The sequence below is a fragment of the Centrocercus urophasianus genome, unplaced genomic scaffold, assembly GCF_019232065.1.
Source record: "Centrocercus urophasianus isolate 14NV4802_14NV808 unplaced genomic scaffold, USGS_Curo_1.0 seq_10, whole genome shotgun sequence".
Taxonomy (NCBI): domain Eukaryota; kingdom Metazoa; phylum Chordata; class Aves; order Galliformes; family Phasianidae; genus Centrocercus; species Centrocercus urophasianus.
In genome coordinates, this window is record NW_024884142.1 from 6833898 (window position 1) to 6851500 (window position 17603).

Genomic DNA, 17603 nt, shown 5'->3' on the forward strand with positions numbered 1-17603 from the left:
GAATCTGACATGGAAGTGTGTATGAAGCAAAGGTGTGGAATTGAATTATTCCATGTGGAAAAACTAGCACCCATTGACATCCATACATGCTTACTGAACATTTATGGAGATCAAACAGCAGATGTGAGCGCAGTGAGAAAGTAATTGGTGTGTTTCAGCAGTGGTAACAGCAGTAGTGGATCACCTTCACTGTTGGCATGCAGGCTTTTGCTCATGACTGGTGTGAAAACTTCTTCGTTTTTTTTTTTTGTTTGTTTGTTTGGTTGGTTGGTTGGTTTTTTGTTTTTTTGGTTTTTTTTTTTTTTTGGCTCAAACCTTGCTTCCTGAGGTTTTTCTTGTGATAAGACTCTGAGTGAATTCTCAAGGAGGCAAGTGATGGATGCTAACCATGTGACAATCAATATCACTTTGGGAACATTTGAAAGCCCCTTCCCCCAGAGCTGCTTGCTCTGTAGAAGAGCAGAAGAGTGCTCAGGAGTGTTCACTGGCAGAAGATCTGGCCTGTGACTAAACAGCTCCAGCTTAGTAAGGAAGGCTGGGGGATGATACCATTGTATCCTGCGAAGGCAAGATACAAGTTGGTGCATCCCTGCTTCCTATTATCTGCTGGCAAGGCCAGGAATATAAGAACAAAGGAATTTCCTGCTGAGGTCCCAGAGCCAGAAGCTGCCACCGCAAGGAGAGCTGACTCAACCACTTTGGGTTTGAGCTGTCACTCCAAAGACAGCTGACTCGACCACTTTGAAACTGTTGAAAAGGGGCCATCATCACCATGGTCGTTGTTGTTGTCAACAGGACAACTCTGCCTGACGACCCACCACTACTGAAGATCAAAGACTGAACTATGAACCTCGCTGGATCCATGGTGGTGACTATGTCCCTCTTGCTGCCTATAAAGACTCCTTGCTTCTTCTCTTCTATCTTTTCTATTGCCCTCCTTCCCTTCCCCATTACCCTAATCATAGTAGTGTCCGTCCTCCCCTTCCCCATTTCCCTGATTAAGATTTGTAATAAACTGGTTGGACCAACATTTGAACCATTGTTTCTCAATCTCATGCCGGGTATATAGATAATAAAAGAACCTCCTCTCCCTCCTATAAATTGGAGCGAGACAGACTGGTGAAAATGCATAGCTAGAAGTGATGCCTATGTTTAAAAATAGTGATTTTCATCTGAGAATTTGCTCTATTTAATAGTGTTATTTTACTCTTTGTTGTAGTTTCCATGGAAAGAAATAGGAGTCATTATTATAGAGAGTGAAGGCAAGGAATAGTAGGTATCATTTGCAAGGATTTGCATTTAACATACTGGTATTTAATTTGCATTTAACTTTAAACCTGAGCTTACAATGCTTTCATTTTGAATTAATAAAACATGTTCTGGAGATTATTATAATCCCTTTATAGCTTTATTTACACTGCACTAAAGATGTATTTTATTAACTATAGTACTAAGTCAATGTATTTTATAGAATAATGGAATCATTTAGGTTGGAAAAGACCTTTGAGATCAGCAAGTCCAATCAACCATGCCCCTAATAACCATGTGCACATATTTTTTAAATACCTTCAGGGATGGAAATTCTACCACCTCTCTGGGCAACCTGTTCCAATGCTTGGTCACCATCTCCACGACAATTTTTTTCCTAATGCTCAATATAAGCCTCCCCTGATTAAACTTGAGACCATTTGCTCACATTCTGTCATTTTTCACCCAAGAAAAGAGACCAACAGCCACGTTACTACAGCCTTGTTTCACACAGTTGTAGAGAGCTATAAGGTCTCCTCTCAGCCTTTTCCAAAGGAAATAGGCCTAGTTTCTCCAGCCACTCCTCATAAGTCTTGTTGTCTAGTCCATTCAACAGCTTCATTGCTTTTCTCTGCACATGCTTGAGCAGCTCCATAGTCTTCTCATAGTGAGAGGCCCAAAGTGACCACAGTGCTTGTGTACTCCAAGTAAAAAACCTTTCCCCCATTCACTAATTGGGTCATCTTTATCATTGAAGGTGATCAGATTAGTCATTTAAGACCTGCCTTTCATAAACCTGTGCTGGCTTGGTCTGACCACTTGGCTGTCCTTTAAGTGCTGTGTGAGGAAATTCAAGGTAATCTGTTCCATGGCCCTTATTGGCACCAAGTGTAGACTGACAGCCCTGTAATTCGGGATGAGAGGAAAATTAGTTTTGTGGACACAGGATTGGAATAATTTGAACCTAAGCTGCATTTTCTCTTACAATTTTCTATAGATATGAAAAATATTAGATTACTAAAGTGTCAGTAAATTAAAATTACTAGATCTATTAGAAATTCTAAAACTTCATTTTAGGTGAAAAAAAATCCCCATTCTTCTCTCTATATGAAAACATAGCATGTTTTAACATTTCCATTAAATTTGTAGATTTTGTTACTGAAAACAAATTGAGTGGGCTTTCAAAATGGGTGAATTCCCAATTCAATGCCATATAAGATTAAGATTCTTTTCTCTGTCTCATACACTTACAAATAAAATAGACAAAAAGACACAGCTCATGATTTTTACAAGACTTCTGATTTTGGAAAGTGACTCTGTGATAAAATTGTGTTGTTAAATTTAAAAATGATGAGACAGAGCTATATATTAATTATAATGTTACAAATCTAATTATTCATGTAATAGTCCTCCAAGAAAAAACAATGCTGTAATACTTTGATAAAAAGTGATATTTTGAAATATCACTTTCATTTCTGGCCCATGCAACAGTTTGAATTTATTTCTAATGCCTAATCTTTTCTGATTAACAAGGTTTAATTCTTGACATACTTACTGATGCAAGGCATGTACAGACGACTCTATTAATCAGTCAGCCTTAGGCATATGAGGCCCAGTCATCCATTATGATCTTCCTTTGTGCCTCTAAGAAAAAAAAGTATACACATTTGTTTTGCTTGAAAACCAATCTCAGTTTTCCAGAAAAATAAAAGCACATTCTATAGACTATTTACAGCCCCAGAAGTAAATGACATACTCAGATGAATGTGCTAATCCACTAATCAGGAAAATTGAACTTGGTCATGGTGACAGTACTTGTATAGGAAACAAAGGATTTTTTTCCTTCGGCCCTGAAACTAAGAGGAACAGCATCCAAATTATGTGATGGAAATGATCCAAACTAAATGGAATAAGATTTCATCTCAGGTTCAAAAATAATTCCTGTAGTCAGTCAGGCTTTTTCTAGATGTGTGTATTTTTTTCATTCTTTCCCCAGATATGACCATAGATTTTCATTTCAAACACTGCTGGAAGTATTTTATCCCCACGGACTGGATTAATCAGGATAAATATAGACATCTGCATCTGAATTAGTTGTCTAGACTTTTGATAATGTCAGTGGAAAGATACAAACACACTTTTCTTGTGATTCATCTCACATCAAAATAAATGTCTAAAATAAATCAGATGAATCATATCTAAAATAGCATATTTCCTTCCATTACCTATAAAAGGACATCAGATAGCTAGCTCAGATGAAGACAACTACATCCACTCTAATGTATCTCACTCCGAGAGCTTTCTGGTTTGCCCTGTCAGTTGAGCCAATTCTTCACACTAGAGGAGATATAGGAGTGGGAAATGAAAACCGTGAGTGCATCTGTCTAAAGGCAGCTCTTAGATGTGTCTAATGGTAACTACTCAGCCTCACTACCCCAAAAGATGCCATATGAAGCACTTTTTAAAAAGTAGTCCTACAATAATTACAAGAAGTTGCAGTACCATTAAAAGAAAATGAAAGAGAAATCTCTTTACAGACTTTTTTTTTTCTCTTTAGTCTGCCTTGGGTTGTGTGCCCATAATCTAGAAACTGATGGAATTTTTAAGATTTCCTGGTGATATTTGTTAGAAGGGGGTAAAAATTAAAAATATTCAACAGCTGAAAATGGAGAGTTGCAAGGAGAATTGAGTTACAAGGCTCTCAGAGGCTAAATCACAGGCCATATCCCACAGGTGGCCCTTGAAATTTTTGCAATATATTTGCTAGTTTTCACAGCTTCAATATTTATAATCACATAATGAAATCCAACCATAATTGTCAAAGAAACCTTGCTGATAAATTTCTGTGGCTGGGATTTCTGCCCTGGTTTTCAGACATGTGAATGAGCTTTCATTGCCACATTTATTTTATTATGTAGTGGATAAAGAGTGCGGGCCAATTAGTTTGTTAGCCTCAAAATGTGCCACTGTAATTTAATATCAACCTGTCAGGTAAGCAATCCGCTATTGCAAAAGGACTACAATGATTTTTCATATATACTGCTTTATTCTTTTTGGGCCTAGTCTTCAAGCTAGGCTTGCATGTGACTGTACACTGCAGAAAGATGTTGCTACCAAAAGGATGCTGAAACAGAAAGATGATATACAGAGGAAATAACTGAAATCCCTGCTGATTTTCCTGAAAGATTTGTCTGCCCTAAGAGAAACATTTCTAACACGCTTGACAAGTGAATCTAACACAGCTTTGTAGCACACCAGCGAAATTGCTTTATAAATACTTGAAAGGTAAAACTAGCTCTTCAAATGTGATACATATATAGTTAAATACTTTAGTTTGTGCTATAAACAGCACACCTGTGAGTTTTAGTTAGTCTTTCTCTGACCAGCATATAGAAGTGAGTGGAGGAGTAGCTAGTTAATATTTAGTAATGTTATTACTGAAAATACTTTGGTCAATATTAGTCTGCTTCATATATTATTAATAACTTGTGGAGAGAATTGGGAAATTTAATTTCTATAAAAGTCGAAAGATGTTCTCTCTTGTCTTCATTCCGGCAAGTTTTTCACATGTGAAAGTAAAGCACTGGAGTCTGTCAGACGACAGGTCACAAGAATAACCCAGTTTTTTTCACAGTAATAATTGCAATAACAGGCATACCTCAAAAAGTATGCAATTTGAGGGAGAAATTTTCTGTATGATCTTGAATTGGCTATTCATTTCTGCTTGTCTTATAACTGTTTTGTTAATGTAGATAGCATCATTTGCTCAACTGAATACACGTACTCTGTGAGACATGCTAGGAAGGCTGAATATCAAGAAAATAAATAAAATCTTCTGTATGTAAAAGCAAATTTATCACTGGGGCTAAAATACATTCTAAAAGTATTTACCTATTCCATGTTTGAATTATATGAATAGGCCTCGAAGGGCAATTTCCTTCAATACCTCTGAGAAATACACAGCCAGTTTCTTTCCCTTTGTGTCTAGTATACTAGCTTTACTGGGATAAGTATAGATTGTTACCTTTTCTGTAACCTGAATTTCCCTAGTTAGTTTATAGCTTATTCTGTTGATCCTCACCATAAAAAGGACATGGACCTGTAGGAATGGATCTGAATGAGTGCCATGAGGATGATCAGAGGGCTGAAGAACCTCCTATACGAAGACAGGTTGAGGGAGTTGGACCTGGAGAAGAGAAGGCTCCAGGGAAACCTTATACCAGCCTTTCAAAACATAGAGGAGGCCTACAAACAAGAAGTAACATCTTTAAACTAATAGACAGTAGATTTAGATAAAATATTTGAAATGAAATCTTGGCGAAGGGCCTGGAACATCTCCCCCATGAAAAAAGGTTAACTGAACTGGGTCTGTTTAGCCTTGAGAAAAGAATGCGGAGGGGGATCCTCAGTCCTCCTGACCCAGGTCTATAAATATATAAGGTGTAGAGGGCAGAGTGGCGAGGCCAGACTCTTTTCTGTAATGTGTAGAGACACTGCAAGGGGAAACGGCCAGAAGCTGGAGCATAGGAAGTTCCACACAAATGTGTGCAAGAACTTCTTTACAGTGAGGTGACGGAGCAGTGGAACAGGCTGCCCAGGGAGGTGGTGGAGTCTCCTTCTCTGGAGATGTTCAAGACCTGCCTGATGCCGACCTGTGCGACCTGGTGTAGGGAACCTGCTTTAGCAGGGGGTTGGACTCGATGATCTCTGGAGGTCCCTTCCAACCCTACAATTCTGTGATTCTGTGATTCTGTGATTACTCAGAGGGTAGTGAGATATTGGAACAGGTTGCCTTGGAAAGTTATGTTCAAAGACAAATTGTATAGGGCTTTGGGTAACCTGACCTAAGAGAACTGGAACATGAAAATAGAAGATTTTAAGGTCCCTTCCAACCCAAACTATTCTATGATTCTCCCCAAACATTGAGAAATTGTTGTGTGAAATGGTTGTGGTTCACAGCTGTTCAATGATTTTTTATTATTATTATTATTTTTTTTTTTTTTCCAGGCAGAGTATCATCAGTAGGTATAAATGGTTCCTGTTTCTATAAGCTTATTTCTCAGTTTCTAGTTCTGGTGGCAAAATTATCACTTTTCCTCTGCACATCCTGTGCTTCTCTCAAAAATCTCGGTGATCCTTTAACCAGCTGAATATCTATTTATTTCAAGTAGTGATTCAATTTTCTGAGTCTGCTACTAATATACCTATGACAATGTTCTCATTATGATTTTCTTATCCTGCTGATAGCCATCTGACATGGGTAGAATTATGAATTCCAATGTCCTTAAATTTTAAACAAGACCTCTCTTTAATCAAGAAGCCAACTTTTCTGTGGTAGTTTTCACGCATCACATACTCTTAAACCCTTACTGAAATAAATCAGAGAACACAGATCCACAAGAATGCTATATTTGTTCTTATAAAGGGAAAATATTAATTATTGTACAGAAGCAAGTTTTGAGGATTATTCTTTATCAAAGTCTAGAAATATCTTCTTTTAAAATTAATTGTGATAATTACTAAGAGAAAAAAAAAACAAAACATTTTTTCTAGTCCTCTAACCCTAAGGACTATTGGTGCTGAGATCTTGTCTGGTATCACTGGTTAGTTCTTAACAGTACGTTGTCTTTAATTGGAATCTCAGTTCATTATGTCTTCATTTTCCATTTATCTGTCCTACAAAATTTCACTTACCCAGCTATTTTTTTTGTTTTTTTTTTTCCCCTTTCTACATAAAAGAAAGGGGAAAAGTTGCCCTTTTCTCCTTATATTTGTTAATCTTGTTATCTGACAATCAGAAACTTGGACCAGAATTCAAATTAATTTCCAGTCAACATACACAAGACTTTTCTCTCTTTTTTTTCCTTTTCAATATCCTTATGAGCTATGAAATCCCGCACGTTGTAAAAAAATGTAAAAAAATTGGTTCAAATGTGTCAAGTGTCCAGGCCTGTTAGAATAATAGTAACAGTATTTTGGTGACTTATTTGTAATGTCCCTATAAGATAAAGATTTAGAGAAAGTGAATGAGCATAAACTAAAATATTCCCAGATGCATTACATTTTGATGAATGGTTGATTGTAACTAGAATATTACATCACTACCTGAAATGTGATAGAAATAATCAGGAAATAGAAATTCCTGAATAAGAAATAAGAAATAATTAGGAAATACTGTAGCATATTTTATTCATGCTCTGTGGTGATTTAAGTATACCATTACAGGAGACAGTCCATAGAAGTAGATGAAGTAAAGAAGCAAAGAAGAAAAATACAATATTCTACTGATGAAAAAGTTATTAAGATGATCAACAAGCAAAACATCCATAAACTTGTGAGTTGCCTGTGGGATGTTTTTGAAAACAATGGATTAATCAAAGCCATGTGTTCTTTTACCTCTTTCTCTTTAGAAAAACAAGAGTTAGCTGACACTTCTTACAGGACACTATTTCACTCACTCAATAACTTAAAAGTTCCCTTAAGATATTTGGCAGCTGGATGCCTAACAGGAACAACTTCAGCTCCTCAGATTTCTAAAAATGTTCCATGCCCAAGGCACTAAAAGAGTGCATCAGTGAACATAGCAATTTTTTAATGTATCAGCTCCAGGGAACTAGAACTATTTCACTTTATTCTGAATTTGTTTTAAACATCAAAAACTGAAAATTTTAAAGAGAAAAAAAGGCGTTATCCTCCTTAGTAAATTTAAGGAAGCTGTTCATGACTATAGATGAATATTGTACGAAAAGTTAAAAAAACAAAAGATTAAACTAATAAAATGTGATTATAAATTAAATTTAACTGTTTGGTTGCTTATTTTCCTTCAGGGGGGTAATATCTTCTACTGCCTCTCTGCACTGCATTTTTTGTTTTTTTCAGGTGAATATTTGAGATCTTCTTTCTTGGGAATGACTAATAAACTTGAACTTTTGTATTCCTCTTACTACAGTACTGACTCCTTCCAAATCAATTCCTCCTAGGTTCACTCCCTAAATCTGATTTGAGTTACATATTGCCATTCATTCAAATGAAAATTAACAATGATTTGTGACTTCTCTAATTCTTTTTTTGTTATTTTTTTTTTCTTTCCTTACTAGAACAGTGTTATTAGTTTTCATCTCATGAAGTCTATAGTATTTTCAAGGCTGTTACAACACCTTTCAAGTAATTTATTGATAGATGCAACTAATTTTCATATGTCTTACTTAATTCACAATTCACTGCCCACTCTTGACAGAAACTTGTTCATTTGCAGTTGAAAGAGGTAGTATTAAAAATATATATATATATATATATTTTTAATTATTTTTCTTCCACCTTCAGTCAGTTTTAGGGTTCTTGAAGTCACAAACCACAGATATTTATCTCAACTATTATCCTGAATAATAATTTATCTTTTATGTTAGGTTACTTATGTATGCGTGACTTTTCATTAATAGATGTAATGAACATGTAAAGCACAATCTGATTCTGTATGACAACTCTGTATTTTCATTTTGAGAAGAGTTAAAAAATATATTATTTGGCATGAAATATATTTTTTTTTCTACACATTTACATTTGCTTTATTTTACATATTTTGCTTTCAGTCACGGATTTTGCTTTTTCAGTCTACTTGGATTGAGAAGCTGAAGCAATTTTGAATTACCTGATTCTGAGCTGTTACATTGTTGTTGGTTGCTTCCTTCTTGGAAAGTTCTAAATCACCTACAGACATGCAGGTAATCAGAGCGCTTGTCTGAAATGTCTAATAACTACTAGAAAAGAAATTCTGCTCCCTGGAATTGGAGAGCTATTTGTCTGATCGCTTTTTCCTGCTTAAGAAAAGTTACCTCACAGAATATCTTGACATATTTCAAACAGAATATTTATCTTTTGAAAATAACTATTGATTTTCAGTTTGTAACCTGAGACTAATTAAAGGGATCTATGTTTCTGAGTCAAGTCCTTTTAGGTTAATGGAAAAAAGGGATGTTTCATTGAGTAAGCTGCTAAATGTGGCTTTGGAAAATGTATTTTCTTTGTTTTAATACAGACTGCTTTTATGACCTTGGAAAGTCAAGACTAGAATTGTAGAGTAATGTAGTCATTTAAGGATGTAGTTAGTACCTGAGAATAGCAATTTCTTTATTCCTTGGCACACTGAAGAACAATCAAGGTGTTTAACTGGTGTTTGGAAATAAGTTTCAAGCTTTCATTCACATACAAGCATATATATTTACTAGTAAACCAGCTAGTACCTAGTCAGAAGATTTTGCAGTTGTACATTAAGATCTCCTGTTATCTTGACATAGTAACTGATTCTGCTTTGGCCTTGGCTACTTTATACTCTTCCAGACTATTCACAAATGTGGTTTGGGAATTCAAAGGAGTAGGGAATCATTCTCCATAGGCAACTTGAATGTGATAGTTCTGTTTGGAGACAAAATGTTTAAGACAGTTCTCCCTAAAGTCAAAGAATGTAACCTAACATCTTCTGGATTTTATGCTGATTTTCTATCATAAAGAGGTAGCCCTTTCCTACTGAGTCAAATCAGCATATGTTTCTGAAATAAATTTAATGCAAAAATGACAGACAACCACAACTTGCTGGTTTCTTGATCAGAATCACTTTATGCCTGTTCTTAGCAGGAAAGCAGTGTGAGCTATAGTCTGTCTGTCACATCCATGTAGACCTATCCCAGGCTTAAAAACCGACACCAGATTTCAGAATGCAGCTCATAGAAATTCACATTGTATTGTATTTATTCTTACAGTTTGGAATATTTAAGTTAATTTGACAATTTTTAATTAGTTTAAGAAGAACTTAAATTAGCTCACTGAGTGACATTTCTGGTAGAAAAAAACCCAAAACTGTTTAAATATAATCAAAACAAAAGTCACAAAATAGAGTGTGTGGGATAGAAAAGTCAGCTAGGAAAGAAGTATTTTAGAATATCATATCTAACATATTACTGTGAAAAGGAACAAACTTGTATTGCAATGGAAAAGATAAATAAGATTTAATTTGTAGTCCCTCATCTTCTCATAAGCCACATTCTTAACGTCAGCACTGGGCATTGAAGCCACAGATGTACCACAGGGCAGTGAAGCATACAGAAAACATGACTTAGATACAAGAAGAAATGAGGTAGAAACACATTTCAAATTCTGTCTTGTTCTTATCTTCAGTAATCTCCGGTATCTAGGACAGCTCTAGAATCACTCCAAATGATTAAGCATTTTTTGGGGAAAATAATACAGAAGCAGCAATCACTGAACAACAAGATATGTAAACAACAGAAGACACAGTGAGATGATGAAAAACAAACAAAAACAGCCTCAAAATATGGCTTACAGAGGCAGGAAAAAATGGCAATTCAAAAATAGGCAATAAAATTTCATGCTTCCCTTGTGTAATATCAGCACACACACAGGGAGCCTCCTAAGGGCAACTGTCATGCTGTATGTTGTGTCTACACTATCACCATTAGCATGGTTGATATGAATTGAAAGGTGTTCTTATCTCGGAGATACGAATGGAATTGAGGACAAGTTTGAGTTTCAGATGCTTGACTCTCAACATGTCACTTAGAAGCCTGAGCCAGGTATCAGAGTTGCAGGATGAGACACTCAGCTAGGACTTCTAATTAACACGCCAAGAAGCAGTCACATATATCAAGAAATGAATCAGGATAAAAAGAAACTACTGCTGTAAATCTGTTTCACTCAGGTTGTAGGCACCTCTGCAAGATAAGGTTTCAGGTACATTATATATCCTATGGAGAGATACCATCTACTTCCCTTGTTAAATCACAGAATCACAGAATTGTAGGGTTGGAAGGGACCTCCAGAGATCATCGAGTCCAACCCCCCTGCCAAAGCAGGTTCCCTACACCAGGTCGCACAGGTCGGCATCCAGGCAGGTCTTGAACAACTCCAGAGAAGGAGACTCCACCACCTCCCTGGGCAGCCTGTTCCAGTGCTCCGTCACCTCACTGTAAAGAAGTTCTTGCACACATTTGTGCGGAACTTCCTATGCTCCAGAATCTAAATCTATGCATGATGCAGGAAAAAAGGAATCCAAAAAGGTGTATAACTGTAACACAACATTGCTAATGAGAGTACTACTCTAACTTTCTGCAGTAAGGACTGTTTCTGTATCATCTGGTGTCTACTGTGGTAGACATGCTAAGAATTCTTATGTTTCATAAGACTTCAAACATAATATACCCTAGTAAATTCTCAACTTTGTATTTGGTGTTTCAGAAATATTTCCCTGGTTATCTTTCATTCTTTGAGGTGCACAATGGGCAAATTTTTTTTCTCCCTGAATCTATGTCCAAAGAGATACTTTCCATTTTTTTCAAAGAGAAAAATATATTCAACTTGAAAAATAAGAAAAGTGTGATTTCATGGAAAATTCACAGTCTACCAAGCACAATTTAAGATGATAATTTAGACATATACTGCCATGAGACATTCATAAGACCTTTTTATTTCATTGTAGTTTACCTTGATTAGGACTGAAATTAACTTTGCTGAAGTAAAAATGTAATCTAGAGAAAAGCAAATTGTGTTAGGCAAACTGTAAAACAGACCCCATTCACACAGCTATTTGAAGTCCTTCATGAAAAACGTGCCCCAAAATTTGCTTGTCTTCTCCTTAAGGAAGCTCCTGACTCCTGTGTTATTGAAATTCTATAATATGTTCCAAGTGAGTGACAGCCCAATGATTATGTGATAATGCAGCTCTAAAACTTTATGAGCCAGTGAAATTTCAGACTAGCTATTGAAAAATGCACCCAGTGGAGAATAAAGCATCTCAGTTATACAATTGTTAGATGGAAATTCAGATAATCTGAATGCAAATAGAGGGGAAACAAGAAAGAGAGAGGGAAAGGAAAAAGAAGAAAAAAAAAAATATGACAGAGAAAAGAAGAAAGAGAAATAATTAAGATGTGAATATTAGTTTTAAATTAGTACTTAATAATACTGAAATACTGAAAATAGCAAGTGCAAGTTCTTAGATTTAGAGTTGGTTTGGGCAGTTCTTGTGTTAATCAGCATAAAGAAGATATGAACCATAATATGTGTAGATAACTTTTTTTCTTCACAGCTTCTATACCTTGCTGTGTATCTACAAGCTATTCTATCTATGAGCTCTGGCCAGATTTAAGCTTTTTACTGTCAATCTGATGTAATTTTGAGGATCAAAAGTCATCAAAATGCTGGTTTCCTATTGCAGGAGGTAGCTTTGACTCCAATTATTACATTTTCTTCATAAAACCTCAGCACTGTAGAGAGGATACATATTTTTTCACACCAAATGGAACAACTTATTTTGTAACATTTTTTTTTTTTTAGAACTCAAGGGTAAGTTGATAAAAAATGACATATTTTTTTGAAGAAAAGTATGAAAACATCATTTTTGAAAGCATGCTTCTGGATTAAATATATATATATATTATTTGGAATGGCTTAATGAGGTACTACAACATTTGTACAAACAACACCTAAGCAGTTTGAGTAAATGTGCTTACTTTTTGGTGTATTATAGGTGTAATTTGCTGTTCCAGATATCAATTTTTCACTTCCCAGAATTTGAGAGTCTATACCTGGAGCATTTCTACATCATAAAACCTGAGCTGTCTCTAAAGGCTATGACAGTGGATAACATTATAAAAAGGGGATGAAGTAGGCAAGAACTTGTTCTCTGAGCTTGCAGTCAGTAGGTAGCCTGTATGGCTGCACATACTGCTCATGTATCAAACTGCAACAAGGCAGTCATAGCAAAATAACTTATGTGCTGACCCCAGAACACACTGCCTTAGATGGCACAAAACAACTGAGGATGAGCCACACACCAGCATTCAGACCTGTACCTCAGCCCTGCTCAAATAACTAGCATAAATACAGCTGTGGAGCTGAAGCAAAGTGAAGCGAATAACACAAGGCATAAAGTAAGATAAAAGAAAGATGTAATTTCCAGTTCAGTCCCTGAAATAAATCCTCCTGTTCACTATTCAAGTACACATGACAGAAATAAAAATCTGCAATAGCACTGAACTTTACAAATTACGTTGGTGTATCTTTGATACTGAAGTAAAAGCTACATGCTCCAAGGAAGACCACATAAGACTGAACCTGGCTTAGCTGGGTATGAAGGTGCAAGTCATCAAGCTCATGATGAGCCACAGGTTGAAGGTGGTCAAACACATGCTGGCACTGTTGATCTCTGAGAACTAGATATTGCTGAGATAATTATTAAACTGAAGCTATTATATCTTCACAGTCTTTGAAGAATAGGTTTTTTTTAGAAAAATAGAAGACTTTTGTTTCTTCCATTATTATCCTTAGAGTTAGTTCTTGGGAAGTCAGCTTTGCCTGTGTTCCCAGTTGCTTGCGTGCTGCTTAATCACTTCTGTTCAAGATGTGATGAATAAAAAAATAAGTTGCACTCAATCAAGATTTTGCGTATTTTTCCTGTAATGAGAAACTGCTCTTTAATAATCTCAATTTTGCTATTACTTTGCAGATCTATCCCATGGGGAGATAAGTTTAAGGAAACAGATTTTCCTTCTAACAGTTCTCTCACGTTAGTCTATACACAGAGAGCCTGTTCACTAAAGAAGGTTGTAAACTACTTGAGAATTCAGTATTGGTACAACAGGGAAAGGAAGAGGAACACATTTATAAAGTAAGTCCTTCTTTTGTCCTTCTTTGATGTAAATACATTTTGTTGTGATAATATCTTTTAAGAACTACAGTCTTTGAAGTGTGAATGACTTTTCTGAGTCATGGAAAGATTTCACAGTAATTTTAACAAGACCTTTATATCTTAAAAGTAATAGTAATTTTTGAGTTAAAATAATATAACCAGCACAGAAAATTTCAATTTTCTATTTCTATGACATTTATTTTGACCTTTCACATAATCTTTCTTCCTTGCTGCTCTGTCAAGAAGCACCCTTCTTGTGAGCACTAGAAATTGTTCTGCTCATTACCAGTTCAAACTAGGAACATTTTTGAAAGCATCCAGCTGAAGGATAATGTTAGTTCAATTATTATATTGGAATACACTTTGATTGAAAGATGCAATATAAGCAGTCTCGTACCAATTTCCTCTGGCAACTTTCATGTTGCCCGTGAACCTTGAAAATGACCTCAAAATTTAAAAGTCAATAACAACAAGAAAGCTTTTCTGAGATTTCTCTCGAAGTGTCTCAACTGTTGTTTTATTCTTCTACATGACATGTAGTAATTTTCACTCTGTCTTATACTTTCTCTGAAGTCTATATTTATTCTTTATAGAATTCACATGCCATGATAATACACTCCAGAATAACATTTTGTTTTGTATTCTGTTTTGCTTTATTATCTTTTGTAATGAAAAAAAAAAAAAAAAAAAAAAAAAAAAGAAAACATGCTATTTTCAAAACTTTATTACAAGGACAAAACTCTAGAACTTCAATTTTTGCACTAATGGAGAAAAACATGAGTTTCAAAAAATGGATATATTTTGCAAAATAGAGGAATGCATGTTTTCTACATCTTGTTCTAGTTATTTGGTCTTCAGTCATTAATTTTTCATTCTGACTTGTCCTTCTTTACAGTTAGTATTGAAGAGATTCATGATAACTAATAGAGACTCTATGTGCCATTCCACTATGTGGTGTAATGCTTAGTATAAGACTTTCTCTTTATCTAGCTAATTTAAATAGGTAACTAATGAAAATACCACATGTACAGTACTCACCTGGTCATTCTGAAGTGACACTTCGCATTTATTCCTTTTTATGGCATTTATATCACATCTTAAATAAAATTGAACAATTTAGAACATTTTCAATATGAAAAATATATATGGGTTGGCAGACACTTAAAACTTCAAAGACCTTCACTTGCTATGACTAAGTAATAGTAAGAAAATTGCTAATGGAGATTCCTACCACATACAGCTGGAAGTATTCCCACCTGCCTTTGCCAGCTCAGTAGTTCAGGCACTGGTCTGAGACTTGTAATTATTCTCTTTGTCACAGTCTTTCAGCATGACCTTAGGAAGACTATTCTTTCCCCTCTGAGCATTAGTTTGTACTCTGTCTTGTCTATCAAGATTGTCAGATTTGGGGTTTGGAATTGTCTTTACTATACATTTCCACAGTATCCAAGGGAAGCTGATATACTACCACAACACTGGAAATAATAACAAAGTGAAGTCCTGAAAGAAATCATGGAAAGATTTATGTATGACAACCTACAGTCTTTGGTTTCATGTTCAGCAGCAAAGACTTATACGAGCACATCTATAGGATCCCTTCTTCATACCCTTCATGTAATGACATGCCCCATTCCAGAATATCAATCATTAAAATCTTGTGATAGGCCAGGCTAGAATTTAAGTTAGCTGATATTTTGTTATTTTTTTCTTGCCACGTAGACACATCAATGCTTACATGAGATAAACAGAAAGATAGTCTAGAATTAAGAGAGAGTAAGTTGAAGGGAAAGATGAAGTGTAATTAAAGATCATGCTTCAGCCAGGGTTGAGGGTGAAGTGAAAGAGTGAGTAAATTTTTATCCTGAAATTCATTGTGGCACAGGATTCTTATAAAATAGGTTATCAAATCCTGCTTTAGTAGCTTGTGGTACTGGGAATGGGAGGGTGGTTGGACTAGATGATCTTGCAGGTCATTTCCAACCTTGCGATTCTATGATTCTATGATTCTATGACTTTATGTTGCTTAAGCCTCCTAATCAAGCTTAAGAATATGTCCACTGTGTATGTCAAAATCATGAAAGTGTATTCCAAACAAGAAATAATCATATATGCTAATTTTCAGCTCAAGAATATTTATTGTTTGTGGAATTAACTACTAAAGTCTTGGAATCTTTTATTTTTATTTATGTTTCATTATTTAAAAAATAAAACTTTACACTCATTATTTGCTTTTTATCATAATTTAATGCTGCAAAAAATATATACACACATACATATTTTTTGCTGATCATTTAAAGTTAGATTCAAGAAAAGGTCTCAAGACAAAATGGTTACCTGAGCACAGAGAAAGTTAAAAATGAAGGTGAAATTATAGCTCCATTCAAGTCAATGGCAAAATTGTCATTGACTTCAGCATGTCTGAAATTTCATGCACAGTGTGGAATTAAAGATTTATTTTCCTGAAGATGAAAATATAACCCCTTCTCAATGTCATTTCCCTGTGTAAAGACAGTACCTCTATAGATTAAAGGCAAAAAGTTCCTATCCTTCAAATACCTGATGAAAATACATTTTAGTGACAGAAAAGCAATTTCCGCAAATCAGTACTGTATAATATTATAAGAACTGCTTTTAGTAATATGAGAGCTAAACTGCAGAGAATAATGGCCGTATTAAAGTAGAGACTAATAAAAGTTGGTGTCTTTTGCCTCTAACTTCTGACAATGAGAGCTATAAGTCTTTTTAAACATGAGAAGTTTCAGTTTTATGATTTCCATGTAAGCCAGCTGATAAAAGGCATGCATCACAATTTTCCTTTCCTATACTATGCATACCCTCCAATAATCCACACTGCTCAATGTTTGAGAAACAGTTCTTCAGTTTTTCCAATGACTTGACAAAGTGAACCATCATTTTCTGGGATGCCATCAAAATTACTTTATGAATAACACAGAGAACACTTTAGACAACCAGGAGTGACACAGGCACAGGGACAGAACTTTTTGAGGGGAGACAAGTGTCAGATTTTGGTAATGGCCTCATGAGTAGGAGAATTAAAAACTACATTTACGTATTGCAGGGCATTTTTTCACAGTGGTAAAAAATTCTGCACATCTGATGCCTGTAGTGTGAGTTCTAAAAGTTCTGAATGCTGAAAATAAAGGAAATGGGGGAGTTTTATGTAGTGCCATTAGCATTTTGCAGTGTTGCATGGAAATCTTGAAGAGTTGTTACATAGAATTTTGTGGAAAGACGTACTTAAGTGATTTAAAAAAAAAAGGAAAAGATAAAAAATGTCATCAAAAATAGAAAGCAGAAATCCTTCTATGAAAATCATCCCAAGGCACCTCTGAAAGCCAGATGGTTCGTTAAACAAGGGAAGAGGCTAAAAATGAAATTGGACAAATAGCAGTTAGTGTATGAAGAAAACAAGGATAACTTTAAAGTGAATATATTATTCAAATGCCAGAAAGGATTAAAAAAAAAAAAAAAGGAAAAAAAAGATCTGATGAAAGTTCTGCTTATCTGTGCTAAGGAGATGATGTTTTTAGCAAAGTCATTGGAGGAATTAAGCTTTGGTATACAACCACAAGATATTAAAAAAAATAATAATCCTATTTAATACAAAGTGTTGCTATGCAGCATTTGAAAAATC